Source organism: Macaca mulatta, chromosome 14 (genome assembly GCF_049350105.2).
Source record: "Macaca mulatta isolate MMU2019108-1 chromosome 14, T2T-MMU8v2.0, whole genome shotgun sequence".
NCBI classification, from domain to species: Eukaryota; Metazoa; Chordata; class Mammalia; order Primates; family Cercopithecidae; genus Macaca; species Macaca mulatta.
In genome coordinates this window covers 8004417-8020569 of record NC_133419.1, presented here as the reverse complement: position 1 = coordinate 8020569, position 16153 = coordinate 8004417, and the positions used below count along the sequence as shown (strand labels likewise).

At 50.5% G+C, this 16153-nt stretch overlaps 1 long non-coding RNA gene across 1 annotated transcript; it reads left to right on the top strand.

The window, feature by feature from the left end:
- The first annotated feature begins 8273 nt into the window (after positions 1-8273).
- On the top strand, positions 8274-14604 carry LOC106993186 (uncharacterized). Its single transcript, XR_003722462.2, has 2 exons — positions 8274-8451; positions 14267-14604. It is a non-coding gene; the product is annotated as an uncharacterized LOC106993186 (long non-coding RNA).
- Positions 14605-16153: the final 1549 nt, after the last annotated feature.

Here is a 16153-nt window from a genome sequence, read left to right as displayed (position 1 = left end):
CTTGAGGCCAGGAGTTCAAGACCAACCTGGCCAACATAGCGAAACCCTATCTCTACTAAAAATGCAAAAAAACCTTAGCTGGGTGTGATGGTGCATCCATCTTTGTAATCCCAGCTACTTGGGAGGCTGAAGCATGAGAATCACTTGAATCCGAGAAGCAGAGGTTACAGTGAGCCAAAACTGCGCCACTGCACTCCAGGCTAGGCGGCAGAAAGAGACTCTGTCTCAAAAACCAAATAAATAAATAAAGCAAATAACATTGTATTTTTAATGTCTGTGTCCATGTGATTATTGCTAGTACATAGAAATACAATTGATTTTTGTATGTTGAGCTTATAACCTACAATCTTTCTTTTTTATTGAGATGGAGTCTCGCTCTGTCGCCCAGGCTAGAGTGCAGTGGCGAGATCTTGACTCACTGCAAGCTCTGCCTCCCAAGTTCATGCCATTCTCCTGACTTAGCCTCCTGAGTAGCTGGGACTACAGGCGCACGCCCAGCTAATTTTTTTGTATTTTTAGTAGAGACAGGGTTTCACCATGTTAGCCAGGATGGTCTCAATCTCCTGACCTCTGATCTGCCCACCTCGGCCTCCCAAAGTGCTGCGATTATAGGCGTGAGCCACTGCGCCTGGCCTCCATTCCTTTTTTTTTTTTTTTTTTTGAGACGGAGTCTCGCTCTGTCGCCCAGACTAGAGTGCAGTGGCGCAATCTCGGCTCACTGCAACTTCCTCCTCTGGGTTCAAGCGATTCTCCTGCCTCACCCTCCTGAGTAGCTAGGATTATTACAGGCATGCACCACCATGCCTGGCTAACTTTTGCATTTTTAGTAGAGACAGGATTTTGCTATGTTGGCCAGGCTGGTTTTGAACTCCTGATCTCAAGTGATCCACCCGCCTCAGCCTCCCAAAGTACAGGGATTACAGGCATGAGCCACCGCACCCGGCCATGCCTAGCTAATTTTTAGAGACAAGGTTTCACCATGTTGCCCAGGCTGGTCTCAAACTGCCAGGCTCAGGTGATCCTCCCACTTTGGCTTCCCAAAGTGCTGGGATTACAGGCATGAGCCACCGCACCTGGACTGAAATGCAATTTCTGTATCAATTGATGTGATTTTTTTTTTCTTTAGCCTGTGTTATGAGCTGATGTGTCCCTCTCCTCCTCTGCCCCGAAATTCATGTATTAAAGTCCTAACCCCCTGTACCTCAGAATATAACCATATTTGGAGATACAATCTTTAAATAAGTAAAATTAAAATGAGATTATTAGAGTGGTCTAAAATGTCCTTACAAGGACATTTTGACCAATGTCCTTGTAAGAAGAAGAAATTTGGCCACAGACACACATGGAGGGAAGATGATGAGAAGACAGAGAGAAGAAGGCCCTCGGAAGGAACCAATCCTGCTAACACCTTGATCTTGGACTTCCAACCTCCAGAACGGTGAGACATAAATTTCTCACTGTGCTTTCCCCAAGTCTGTGGTACTTTGTGGCACCATGCCCTCTTTAGAACACAAGCTGAGATACTCATAAAGGACTGAGTTTTGCCTGATCCACCAATCCATGAACTGGGCTTGCAAAGTCATTCCCCATCCTTATGTGAAAGTTGCGCATATGACCTCAAGCTCAAGTGTAGCCTGGAAGCTGAAGTGGGTCTAACGAGCAGGGGGCTCCCACTTCCAGTGTCCCCAGACTCTCCCTTCCTGGCCACGTCTCCCTCAACTCACACCCATGGCCTGATGGGGAGTTCTGAGCCCAGCACACGAAGGGTTCTGTGTGACATAGCACCAGCTGGTAGTGGACTGCTACAGCATCACAGCGCACATATGGGTGTCACTGAAAGACAGTGCAAAGATATATCTCCAAGCAGATAGAGCTTTGAGGGGCACATCTAGTCCACTTTGTTTTGAAGGAGAGTAGTTCTGAACTGTGGCTGTATGCAAGGGCATACATAACAGTTTAGCTGTTGTGAGAAATATTATTACCTTAGGAGTTAAGAACTCAGATTTGAGCTGACTGCCTGGGTTCAAGTCCTGGCTTTGCTACTTACTGTCCATGCAACTTTAAGCAAGTGATTAAACTTTTTGTACCCCTATTACCTCTTCTTACCATTTTAAAGAAGGTAATGATACTATCTACCTCATAGAGTTGCTGTGGTGAGGACTGAATTAATATAGGTAAAGTACTCAGCACCTGGAACACAGTAAGCACTGTGTAAGTTTATCTGCAATGGATGATGATGGTGATGATGTCCAACAGTCAGGGATTTGGAAGGAACAGAACTAGGACCCATAACAAAAAATTCTGGCAGATTCAAGAATGGTTCAAATCCTATAGGGTTGAAAATTTCCCCCACCAGGGAATGAACCCTGATCAGCCATGGTACAGGCTGAAGGCAAAGAGAAGGTGGAGGGGGTCAAGAAGAAAGGTAGTTGTAAATATCAACTACAGCCTTAGGCCTGTTGCAGAAATGAAGATTCCAACAGGCATCAAATGCTTTGTCCTTGTCCTATTATGTGACCATTTTCACTTTCCTTCCCCTCTCCCTTTCCTCTTCTGTTTTATATATGGTGATCCTTCTTAGCCAGGGGTGATTTTGAGCCATGGGGGACTGATATGGTTTGGCTCTGTGTCCCTACCCAAATCTCATCTAGAATTGTAATACCCACGTTTACAGGGAGGGAGGCAATTGGATCATGGGGATGGTTTCCCCCATGCTCTTCTCATGATAGGGAATTCTCATGAGATCTGATGATTTTAAAAGTATCAGTTTTCTCCTGTGCTCTCACTTCTCCCTCCTGCCGTCTTGTGAAGAAGGTGCCTGCTTCACCTTCCACCATGATTGTAAGTTTCCTGAGGCCTCCTCAGACATGCAGAACTGTGAGTCAATTAAACCTCTTTCCTTTTATAAAGTGCCCAGTCTCAGGAATTTCCTTATAGCAGTGTGAAAACGGACTAATACAGGGACCTTTGCCAATGTCTGGAGACAATTTCAATTGCCATGACTTGGGAAAGGGGAGTGCTACTGGCATCTAGCAAGTAGAGTAAGGGAGGCTGCTAAACATCCTACAATGCACAGAAAAGTCCCCCACAAGAGCGATTATTTGGCCCAAAATATCAGTGTTCTCAAGGTAGAAAACTGATAGAGAGTATAGATGGTGGTTCATATTTTAAGTCCACAAGTTACAGGATATCAAGATGGAATTGGGATTGAACCAAAGAAGGCTGAATAATACCCAGAAGTGGGTGTGTGCTTTCCTGTTCTTCAGAGTCTACAAAGAGAAACACTCTGTTTCCCAGACTTGCTTACAACAAGGGATCTGGGTGTGACTTAGATCCCGCCAGCCAGAGGCACTCACGTGCCTCAGATTGCAGCAGAGTTTACAGTACCCTGGGGTGGACTGATTCTGCAGGGTTGTTTTTTATGTCATTTCTGAAAGTCTAATTAATAGCCCATTTCTCCAGCTCTTCCAATTATTTTATAAACACTAAAACCCTATATAGAATCCCTTAATGCTTAAAATGGTAAGAGTAGTTTCTGCAATAGAACCCTGATCGATACGGCAATAAATAGTATCCACAATGACTTATCAATAAGAAAAAGTAAAAAAAGGAGAGAAAATTAAGTAAAATATGTGAATATTCCAGAGGGAAAAAATAAGAATGTTCTATAAACTTGAAAAGACGTTCAACCTCATCAGTATTAAGGGCAACCACAACGAGATACATTTTCACATCCACCAGATCAACAGTTTGGATGATGCCCCTAAGTAGTCCTGAAGCAGTGCCTCCCAACCTTTCTTACCTAACAGTGCACAGAGAAAGCCATAGAATGTTACCAGCACAGGCCAGGTGCGGTGGCTCACACCTGTAATCCCGGCACTTTGGGAGGCCGAGGTGGGGGGATATCTTGAGATCAAGAGTTCTCTACTAAAAATACAAAAATTAGCTGGGTGTGGTGGTGGGCACCTGTAATCCAGCTATTTGGGAGGCTGAGACAGGAGAAACGCTTGAATTCAAGAGGTGAAGGTTGTAGTGACCTGAGATCACACCACTGCACTCCAGCCTGGGTGACAAAGTGAGACAACATCTGAAGAAAAAAAAAAGAAAGAAAGAAAATACAAGTCAGTAAGAACAAGCTACCAACAGCCTCCAAAGACTTACATAGGATCAGTATTTCTGCAAGAAAATCAAGAAAGCAATAGACTCGAGAAGATTCACTGGAAAACAAGGCAAGCCCGTTAAGAACAGCAAGCAAAGAGGAGGCATTTTTCTCACTTAATAGTAGATACGTACAAGGGTTCCACCATAGCAGGAAGATTACATCGTAAGACAACAACATTCAAACACGAAACACAGTATATATAAAATTAGAGATATTGCTGGGCACAGTGGCTCATGCCTGTAATCTGAGCACTTTGGGAGGCCCAGGCAGGCGGATAACCTGAGGTCAGGAGTTTGAGACCAGCCTGGCCAACATAGTGAAACCCTGTCCCTACCAAAAATACAAAAATTAGCTGGGCATGGTGGCATCCATGTGTAATCCCAGCTACTTGGGAGGCTGAGGCAGGAGAGTTGCTTTAACCCAGGAGGTGGAGGTTGCAGTGAGCCGAGATTGCATCATTGCACTCTAGCCTGGGCAACAAGAGCAAAACTCCGTCTCAAAATAAAATAAGATAAAATAAGAGATATTGACAATTGGGGAAGAGGGAGAGAGACTGGAGCATCTAGCTCTTGTGAACACCCAAAACACTGGATAATGTGGAGACCCCCTGACCTTCTCCTGACTGTGGGCTGCTGGGTTCGTTAATGGTAGAGTAGCTTAGGATGAGCTCCTTCGTTCAACCCAAAGAGCAGGGGCTCACAGAGGTGTGTTGGACTCACTTTTGCCCTGCTACCTCATACTAAAAACCCCTGGGTCAGAGGCTCAGAGACCTGAGTTCCATCTGTGGCTGTCTGAAACCTCCAAAAAACCATTTCACTTCTCTGAGTCTCAGTCTCCTTGTCTGTACGTGGGAATGATTTTAATGCTCACTGTCCTGCTTATCTCAAGAGACTGTGAGGTTGATCAAAAGAGACAAGGGGTGTGGAAGGGAAAGGGTCCAAGAAGAGCACTTTTCACAGTCATGAGTGCAGGAGGCAGTTCCGCCTGTGCTGCTATGGGATCTTAGGCAAAGCAGCAACTTCTTTCAGCTCCACTTTTTCTCACTTTAAAATGACAACAGGCCAGGAGCGGTGGCTCACGTCTGTAATCCCAGCACTTTGGAGGCTTAGGCAGGCAGATTGCTTGAGTCTAGGAGTTCTAGACCAGCCTGGGCAACACGGCAAAACCCCATCTCTACTAAAAATACAAAAATTAACTGGGTGTGGTGGTGTGCGCCTGTAATCCCAGCTACTCAGGAGGCTGAAGTGAGAGGATTGCTTGAACCCGGGAGACAGAGTCTGGAGTGAGCTGAGATCGCACCACTGCACTCGTCTGGATGACAGAGTGTGACCCTGTCTCAAAAAAATGAGTAAAATAAAATGATAATAATATTTTGCGGCCGGTGGCTCAAGCCTGTAATCCCAGCACTTTGGGAGGCCGAGACGGGCGGATCACGAGGTCAGGAGATCGAGACCATCCTGGCTAACACGGTGAAACCCCGTCTCTACTAAAAATACAAAAAAACTAGCCGGGCGAGGTGGCGGGCGCCTGTAGTCCCAGCTACTCCGGCGGCTGAGGCAGGAGAATGGCGTAAACCCGGGAGGCGGAGCTTGCAGTGAGCTGAGATCCGGCCACTGCACTCCAGCCCAGGCTACAGAGCAAGACTCCGTCTCAAAAAAAAAAAAAAAAAAAAAAAAAAAAAAAAAAATATATATATATATATATATATATATATATATAGCATTACAGAGTTTCTGTGAGAATGGAGTAATACCAGGAAAGCACGTAGCACAGTGCCTCACACAGGGAGCGCGTTCGCTAAACGTTAGTCACAAGTGTGATTGATCACAAGTTAATCACAAGTGTGGTAAGAATAAGTCCCGCGTTAATCAGGATTCTGGTGTGAAAATTGCTGAGCCCTTCATGCTCTTCCCCGCTTGCAGACGCCAGAGGGCGACATAGACGGCGGGACTCTAGCCGCCAAGCACGTCCGCCGCAGACCCATAGTCGGCCACGCGGTGGCGCTAAGCCACACAATATCCGGTTTTCCGCAGGCTTTGGGGAGCAGAGGGCTGACCCGGGGAGAGCGGAGGCCGGGTAAGGGGGCCTTGGGAGCCAGGGAGCCCTGAACCAGAGGGTCGAGGACCCTTGGACCGAGTATTCTCCGGGCTCCCGGGACACAACAAGATCAGCTGGGAATGAATGGGTCCTGGGCTTTTGTGAATCTGAGTGGGGCATCCCCTCCTCTGGGCGCCGGGCTGCGCCCCCTTCCCCTGGGCAGCCGCGGGGCCGTGACGCCTGGCGGAGGGGGCGCGCATCTTGGCGCGCGCCTGTCCTCGCAGTGGCTCATTCATCGCCGCCGCGGCACGCCGTTGCCATGGGGACGTGATGCAGGCGCGAGGAGCGGGAGGGAGAGGGAGGCCCCGGGTGACGTCCGCGCTCTTCTCGCAGCTCGTCTCCCGCGGCCTCCCAATTCTTGCCTAATTTGGAAGAGAGCCGCAGCCCTTCTGCTGATGCGCGCGCGCTGGCGCCTTTTTAAGGCAACTGGCGGAGTGGCGGCTCCACCAGAGCCTGGGAGCTGCCCCCGCCCCCGAGCCGCGAGCCCTTCGCGGGGCCGGGGCCCGGGGAGTCCCCGGCGCCGCACGCCCCCACCACCCCCATCTTAGCGCCCCCCACCCTCTATGGGGACATTTCAACCCCATAATAATAATAAGGAAAAGGGAGGTCCTGCACTTGCCCCTCGCCCCCGCCCCCCTCCTCCAACAGGGGAGACTTCTGTCCAAACCTTGGAAAGAAACGAGATGCCAGGCCTAGCGCCTTCGGGGATCCTCTCTGGACAAGGCCACAGGGTGAAAACACCAGGTGAGGACTTCACTACCCTTGGGGCCACCATGGGACCCTGGAGACCTTTGCCTCCCTCCAGGCCCCCCGGCCCCTTAACCTTTTTCTCCCTGTGCTCAGCCTGGAGCAGAGTTAGGATCCCAGGAAAGCCCCTTACCAGTTGCTCCAACCTCCTCCTTAAACTGGAAGGTAAACTGAGGCCCAGAGAAAAGTAGTGATTGACTAGTTCCTGGAGGGAGAGCATGGGCTAGAGCCCACGGCCGCTGACCTCCTGGCCAGAGGTCAGGCCATTCCTTATGGTTGAGCTTAGCCAGCCCCGTGTGCCAGTCCCCAGCCTCTGCCCTGCACCAAGCAGAGGGGCTGGACACCTTTGTCATGACACCAACTGCCTCTCCTTCCCCAGCACAGTCTGGACCTGGGCGGGGTTTTTAGAGAAGCTTCTGGACACCACTCCACGACAGACCAACCAGGTTGCTGCTGCTTGCAAACATCGCCTGCATTGAAGGATTCCTGTAGCCACCAGCTCTGGAACTTTCTGGAACCAAACCTTTCCCCAGACTGCCTACAAGGACCAGTTTGCTTCTGGATGTAGGTGTGGCCTGCAGGGGTCTGGCCGGGCTCCCCAGAGTCAAGTGGACCCAGCCCTTTGGAACCCCTGCCTGGTCCTGTTGACTTCTGCCCTCTCCCTGCAGCACTTCCTGGAGGCGTTTGACGGGGACCTGGGACGACAGCTGGGAAGTGCCTGACGTATTCTCAAGAAGCTGCAGATTCCAGACATCTCTGGGCCCCTCTCTGGACTGGGATGGGGGACCCAGAGGTGGAGAAGAACACACAAGCAGCACTTGAGGGCTCCAAGGGTGGCGAGGAGAGAAGTTTCTGCTCTGCTACAGCTAGCCCTGGGACCCTGAATGGTGCTACAATGGAGCGTCCACCCCCAGCGCCAAGCCCTCAGTGCAGAGGGGAAGACTCAGGCGGCTCTCAGACAGACACAATTTGCCAAGGTCACACAGCAAGTGAGGGTGCCGCTAAGACTAGGACCTGGAGCTCCGCCTCCTGGCCCAGGCTTCTCAGCACCTGGACCCCAGAGGCCAGCCTGTGGGAGGCCCGCATGGCCACTGCACCACAAACCAAGGACCTAGTCTGGGTTCACCTCCACCAAGTGCTGGCCGTGAGTCACTTGGGTCACTCCACTCTCTGCATTAGGCCTCAGTCATCCAAGACCATCTTTCAAGGGCCCTCACTCCAATTATGAGTCTGGGACTTTCTGAAATTGAGCATTTTGGCCAGGCTGTGGGGGCCCTCTGTGGCCACCTGTAAGACACTGCCGAGGGAACTTTCCTCCTCTCACCAGACTGAAGCTAAGAAGTGCTGGAGACAGCAGTTGCTTTAGCCACAGGCTGTGTAGACCACCTGAGGATGATCTGGGAGTCTGTTTTGTGCACCTTGGAACCCATCGGATCCCTCCAATGGTGAGTTCCCTGGTGTACCTAGCACCAAGCTGTGAGAATGACCCCCAATGGGTTGGGTGGAAGAAGCAAAACTACAGGCTCAGTCCCAGTACTTATTCCCCTGTGTCCACACAGGCCAGGTCTCCAGGGTCCCTGCCCATCCAGGGCTGAGGACGTGGTCCTCTGGGAGCCTTCAGGCCCACTCGGACCCTAGCATTGGGCAATGGGCTCATCCCCACCTGAAACTGGGGCTTGGGGTTGCAGCATTCAACTTCCAAAGCCCAAGAGGCACTGGGACAGGTGGCCCAGCAGGCTCAGAGATGCTCAAGTACCAGAGGTTGGGAGGGCCCTTTGAGGCTAAGGGGTCTGACCCACTGCTATTTTGCAAATACAAAAACTGAGGCCCAGTGAGGGGGAGAGGTTTGCAGAACACCCCCAGCAGGCTAGTGGCAGAGCTGGGAACAGAATCTGCATCTTCCGCTGCTCCTGGTCAGAACTATTCCCCTGCACCAAACACAATCCACTGACATCTAGACTGAGCTCACCTCTTCTTCTTCCTGGACCTTGGACTCCTTTTGCAGAAGACTCTCCGAACTAACAGCCTGTCAGGGCTGGCAATTCAGGGGTTTTCCCTTCAACCTGATGGTCCTTTCCGCCAAAGCTTCCTAGTGCTCCTCCCCTCCCACCAGTGCTCAGCCCTTCTTGGCTTCAGAAGCTGCTCCATCCTCAACCGTAAAGGTCACTCTCCCCTGCTCACCATGGTTCACCCAACTCCCTGTGGTTCCCGCATTCCCAGGCATGGAGAGCACCATTCTCACAGCTCGTGGGGGTCTCTTCTTTGTTGCCCCTAGGCCCAGTCCCTGACCCTCTCTGACCACTGGAGCCTTAAACCCCATCAGTCTTTCCTGGGACGCCCTGGACTGTTCCCTGCAGACTCCCTCTCTGCTGGCCCAGGGCCTGTGGGAGTAATGATGGCAGGCATGTCATAGGGCTGCTGTGAGGTTTTCATGAATTAATACGCTCATCAGGTACACAAGGTATGAGTAGGTGCCACATCTGTAAACTCCCATGTTACGAGCTGTGCCCTGTTAGTAACAAGGAGAGACTTGGAGCTGGAGCCTCTGGAGGCCGAGGCACCTGTGGGTGAAAGGGGAAGAAAGGAGGTGCCAGCCTGGAGGAGTTTTTAGTAATCAGAGATAATGGGAGCCACAAGGGTCTTAAGCTGGGAAGAACATGGTCAGGTCGGCTTCCAGAAGAATGGCAAGGGGAGCTGGGCTACTGAGCACCAGAGGGGTGTGTTGGGCCTAGCCCAGGCCCTCCATCCCTGGCTTGGTGAGCAGTGAAGGGGGAGCTGCTGCCCAGGGAAGAAGCTTGCTGGGGCCCGAGCCAGAGCCCTGAGGGGCACTTTGAGTATATCCCTTGACTTTTCCAGGCTACAGCCCCAGCCTGGCTTACTCCATCTTGTGCTCTCACACCTGGCCTGGACCAAAGCTGCTAGTGGGTACCCAGGCTATTTCTACACTTGCAATGCCAGTACATGTGCTGCCTCCTGAACCAGCCCGTGCAGTCTCTGCATAGCCTTGTTCAAAATTATATTTTTCATAAAGTTAAGATAACGACCAACATTCTGCCATTGAGCATTTCTTGTGCTCCTTTTATGCATCAGGCATTTTCTGAGTGTTTTAACTACTTAACTCCTTTAATGCTCACATAAGTCCCTTGATAGAGGTGCCATCATTCTCCCCACTTCTGTATTTAACAAATTGGTAAACTGAGGCACAAAATGTTAAGTCACTTAACTGACCAATATCACAGAAGCAATCTGTGGAGGAGGCAGGACTCAGCCCAGATTCTCCTCCCCCTGCCACCCCCTCCTGCCCCAGGTACATCCCTGCCCGCTGGCCTTTCCACGCGGACCATGTCTCTCCCACCGCCTCTTGATGGTCCTTCAAACGTCTGCAAATGCCACACCACCCCTCAAGCTTCCTCTTCTCTGAGGAACATCTCTCCATTCCTTCCAGCTTTTAAACATTTCTTACAAATGTTTATGAAGCACTTTACTCCACACTGGAATTAACAGTGGGCAAAGCAGTCACGGTCCCCGCCATGGTGACCACAGTCTAGTGGAGAAGAGGCAATAAATTCCTCACCAAAATAAAGTATTAAATCGCCATTTCGCCAAGTGCCAACAGAGGCCTGGGGTGCCTGCGAACCTGTAGCTGAGGATTTGGCCTCATCGGGAAGGTCAGGGAAGGCTTTCCAGGGGAGATGATATTTGGGCTGAACTAACAGGGGAAAATAGGAAGAACTCGGCAGAGGAGAGAGGCGGCGGCACCCCAGGGGAGGGAACAGCATGTGCAAAGGCACTGTGGTGGCCAGGAGAGTGGCAGGCCAGGGACTGGAAGAAGGCTTATGTAGCTGGAAGAGAGGCAAGGGGGTGCATGAGGCCAGACAAGCTGGAGGGCTTACCAGAGTCAGGCCTGGGGGATGCCCTGGGCCCTGCCTCACAGCCTCAGGTGCAGTTGGCCCTTCCTCATTGGCTGCTGTGCTCAAGGCTAGGCTTGGACCCAGAGCATAAGTTCTAGAGCCAAACCTTCTGGCCCTAACAGAGGCTGCCCTCTCTCCACTTTTGCTGCCTGTCCCTGTTAACACAACCTCAGCTACAGTGGCTTCTTTTGTGGCTACCTGGCACCGTGTCAAGTCTCATTTATGAGGCCACACTCCTCTGTCCACCCAGCCACCCAACCAGCACAGCCTGGCCCAGTCAGCACTGACTTGCTACCAGCAGCTCAACTCAAATGCACCTACTTGGGGAGGCCAGTGCCGACTCCTCAGGCAGGGTCATCCCTCCTTTTGCTCTCCCCAAACTCCCAGTATGCCTCTTTGACGGCAGTATCCCACTGAAGTTGCTGGATGGACACCTTGCTCTCTCACCAGCCTGCAGGTTCCATGAGGCCGAGACCAGCTGTATGTGGGCACCATCACGTCACTGCAGAAGCTGGCACAAATTCCACCCTCAGCTGTTTGTTGCATGAATGACTTACTCGCCTGAGCCCCTGCCCTATGTCAGGCCTTGTACTGGATGCTGGGAACATGAAGACCAGGTGTAGATGCTGGTAGGGGAGACAGCCAAGTAAACACGCAGGGACAGCGCAGAGTGCAGAGTGTGGTGACGAGGAAGCACAGGGGCTGGGGGCACTGAGGGGGTCCCCGGACTTCACTGGAGGACCAGCAGGGCCAGAATTCGCCAGTTGGGAGTGGTGGTGGAGACGACTATGAAAATGGATGTGAGGAAAGTCCGCCTCCTCCAGTCTCCCCAGGGCACAAAGTGGCCGCTGCTCTGCATTTGAAAAGTGGCTTTAGTTGATTAGGTTTCTTTCCCCTCTTGAAATGTGGCTGCTCTGACTTGCTCCTCACTGCATTCCTTGCGTCCTCTTCTCTCAGCCCTGCCTTCAGGACATTGCCCACAAAAGTTTCATCTATTCCCACCTGGGCTCCACTCTCCCCCTCCCACCCCCTCCATGGTTCGATGTCCCTCACCTTCCTGGCTCTCTGCTCATTCACCCAGCTCTGGCCGTCTCAATGCGTGGGTGCCAGCCTGCACCCTCTTTACATGAGCTTTGTTGATTTCATAACCATAAATAGATAAAATGTTCTGAATGCTTTCATGTGCAAGTAGAATTGAGGGAGTGATAGCATAATGAAAAGGCCTCAGGAAAAGGAAAACAGCCTGCTAAGATGCAGCGGAAGACAACACGGCCACTGCACAAGCCAGCTCTGCGTGGGTTTCCTATTCTCACTGCACTGACCGCGGAGCTGTGGACGCAGGATGGGGAGGTGCTTAGGAATCTGTTAGAAAACCTTTCCCTGGTTTCAAATCCACCAATTCAAAAGAACAACCTAGAAAAAAACATAGTAGAAGTCAGGAAAATCTGGGTTCAATTGTGGATGTATCTCATTCTAGCTGTGTGATCCTGGGCAATTTAATCAATATCTCTGAGAAGACATACAGAGATTCTTCCCCTGGGTCAGACTGGAGGCTTCGGAAGGCCCAAGATCCCACAATACCTTCCTTTTCCTCCCATACATAAATTTTGTCTTCCTTACAATGCCTTAATCACCAGCCCTGAGACCCCCTGCCCAAAATGCAGTCCTGCAGACTAGGGTTGGAATAGGGATGGAATAGGGTACCCTGTCTCCTCATTGCCTTTTCCAACACCTGTTGCAGGAAGTGGAGCGTCATCCTGCATGGGGAGGATACATCTCCACAGCCACAAAGGAGGCTGGAAACCAATAAAAAGCCTGGCCCATTGGGCTTCCCACCTCTCCTCCTTTAAGTTGTGCAGGAGCACTACTTCTCTCTGGCATTTGGAACAGTAAAGGGAGTTGAAATGATAGCTTGGTATACCCTGGGTTAAGAGAGCTTTCTGGGTGAGAAAGAGAAACAAGTGGAGATATTCGTTGTGTGAACTCATCCTCTGGTCTAAGGATGGCAAACTTTTTCTCTAAAGGATCAGTTAGTAAAAAAGGGTCAAAAAGTTCTTTAGGCTTTTGAACCATGTGGTCTCTGTTGCAACTACTCAGCTCTTCTATTGTAATGTGAAAACAGCCATAGACAATGAGTAAATGAATGAATGTGACTGTATTCCAATAAAACTTTATTTACAAAAGGAGGCAGCAGGCTAGATGAGGCTAGATTTGCAGTCCATAGTTTGTAAACCCTAGCCCTATCATGTGGTGCAAGAGAGAAAGCTTGGATTGGGAGCAGGAACTAGGGGTGAGGCTCAGCATTGCCAGAGACTTGCTGTGTGACTTTGATTAAGTCATTATCCGTCTCCGAGCCTTTGTTTCACCATCTATCAAATGAGCATCATAATATCAGTCAAGGCTGGGTGTCGTGGCTCACATATGTTATTCCAGCACTTTGGGAGGCCAAGGTGGGAGGATTGCTTGAGGTCAGGAGTTCAAGATCAGCCTCGGCAGAAAAAAAACTTTCAATTATCTGGGTGTAGTAGTTTATGCCTGTAGTCCCAGCTACTCGAGAGGCTGACACAGAGGATCATTTCAGCCCAGGAGTTTGAGGTGGCAGTGAGCTATGATCAGACCACTGCACTCTAGTCTAGATGACAGAACAAGACTGTATATAAATAAAAATAATGATATCAGTCAGATTTGTCATGAGAATGTATCTAACAGGCCAGAGCAAATCTGGAGTCTTTTTGTCCCTCTGCTCCATGATGTTAAGTGGATTTGCACCCACTGCCCATGCCAACCTCACCTGGCCATGCCCTTGCCTGCTGAGGGTGGCAGCAGCCTGCCAGAAAAGAAGGTGTCTGTCTCCAGGGTCAGATTCTTCATCTGCCTTTCCAAGCTCGAGCCCCAAGTGACCCCATTTCTGTAGCAAGCCAAGCACAGGAGGAAACAAGGAATTCCTTTCTTTCCACCATCCGGTCGTTTGGCAGGAAGCTACAGTTCACTTGAGAGAGTGATGTGGCTGCAGTGGCTGGTGGCCAGGCTTTGGAGGAGGCCTTTGAGACTCAGGCTGGGAATAGAACTGTGAAAAATGGGCGTCAGTGCTCCTCTGGAACATTCACCTGTGGCCACAAGTTAAGTAGTTGCAGCTGTGGTCTCATTGGTGACTTGCAGCACCACCAATTGCATCAATGCATCTTTCTTGGACCATCTTGCCCACCTGTCTGGTCTGACCACTACTGCAAGCTTGCATCTTTGGCATATTGTCATTTTCTCTGAAGCCCCATTCAGTGATTCATTCATTCATATTCTTTCTGTCTCTCCCAACTTCCCTTCCCTTCCTCCCCCTTTCTCTTTCTCGTAGACACATTTGTCCAGAGCAAGACAAGATCACACTTTGACAGCCCTCTGTCAAGATCCTTGCTCCATATCTCCAGACTAGCAGCCAGGAGTCTCCATGCTGTTCTGAAGAAGCAGATTCCTCAGCTACCCTTCAACTCCTTCCCAGGAGATAATCCTCCTCCAAATCTCTGGAAAAGATACACCTCCTCTTCTCTGATAAAGGCTGGGGGGTGATGCCCCTCCCCCAGGTTCCCAATAAAGCTGTGCAAGACAGGGGCAAGGGAACTCACGGCCCGTTTTTGCTACAAAAACCCTTTTTCGGAAAAAATAATAAAGAAAGGAATCAGCCAATCCCTCCTCGATGCCATCACCTCTTCTTGGTGATTTTTCGGGGAAGGAGTGGGTGGGTTGCTATGGCAACAGATGCGAGCTCTTCTCAGTAAAGAAGGGACCTTGATTTTTTCTCTCTCTCATTCTCTCAGTTGTGTGTGTGTGCGTGCATGTGTATGTGCGCCTGTGTGTGTGTGTGCATGCGCGCTACGCATGCCTGTGCCCACACCAGGATTTTTTTTTTTTTTTTTTTTAGAACTAAAGAAAGCCCTTCTCTTCTCTCAGCTCTCCAAATATGGAGTGATGGAAAACCACTTACTCCTGCAGGCCAGGGAGAATTCAGGATGATTCAAGAGAAAAGGGAGAGGTCATGTGGGGCTCCTTTCCTCCATGTTTTTACTAGAGATTGCATGCAACAAGAGAGCTTTGTAAATGGTTAGGGGGCCCTTGGAAAGAGGAGAATATGCTAGGTGGAAAGGGGTGAGCAAGATATAGATGGTGCAGGAGCCCAACAGGTGACATCAGAGAGGGCAACAGAAGCTATACTGAGTCTGGGGATGCATGCACATCCCACCACGCCATCAGATGCTGAAAGACCCAGAGCAGACTCAGATATGGACACAAACACAGACACTGACAGAGAGGCATATGGAAAGTTGTAGACATAAATACACACAGGCACAAACATAGAACTGCACACAACATAAGAAGTTGGAGACCAAAAAAAAGACAGACATAGATGCAGACATAGGTAAACACATAGATATACAGGGGTACAGACTTGCAGCTACAAAGACACATGCAAACAGATAGAGATATAGACGTGCAACCACGTTCAGACAGGTTTAAAGGCAAACACACAGGACACACAAACACAGTCTCAGTCAAATGAACACAGGCGTGTCCGCGCACGCACGCGCACACACACACACACACACACACACACACACACACACACACACACAGAGTCTGGCTCTTTTCCTTCAATTGCCCAAGCATCCTTGAGCGGTATTGCATAGCTGGAGATGCTGCACGCTTGCCCAGTAGGTTTGGCTGAGAGGCTGTGCTCTCCCATTCCTTCTACACACTCACCCCAAAGCCCCTCTCCCAATTCACTCCCTTGCCCACTTTCCCACAGCCAGCAGGCTCTGATGCCTCCCCCATCTCAGGCTTCTAATTCTTAGCTTGTTCTGCTGCTGCTGCCTGCCACTTGGGGGAGAGAGTGGGGTGACTCAGCCAGGCCAGGATGACTCACACTGCCAGTATTTTTAGCAGCGGCCAGGAGCTCTCTAGTGTGCCAGCCGCCCCCCTCCTCCTGCTTGCTATTTCGGAACCGTCACTGGTGATATAAATAGCTCCTCTCCCACGGCCTGAAGCTGCTGCCAAGCTATTTTTGGTTCTGCACGGTTAAAAATAGCTTCACGGAGGTGGGAGGCAAGGGGAGTGGGAGCTGGCCTAGGGAGAGGAGACATCGGGGCATACAGAGCTTCTCAACTTGAATCAGAGTGGGCGAACTAGGATGAGCCCTTCTCTACCCCCTCCCTTGTCCCTTTCTAGACCCTTCTTTCCTTCCAAAGTG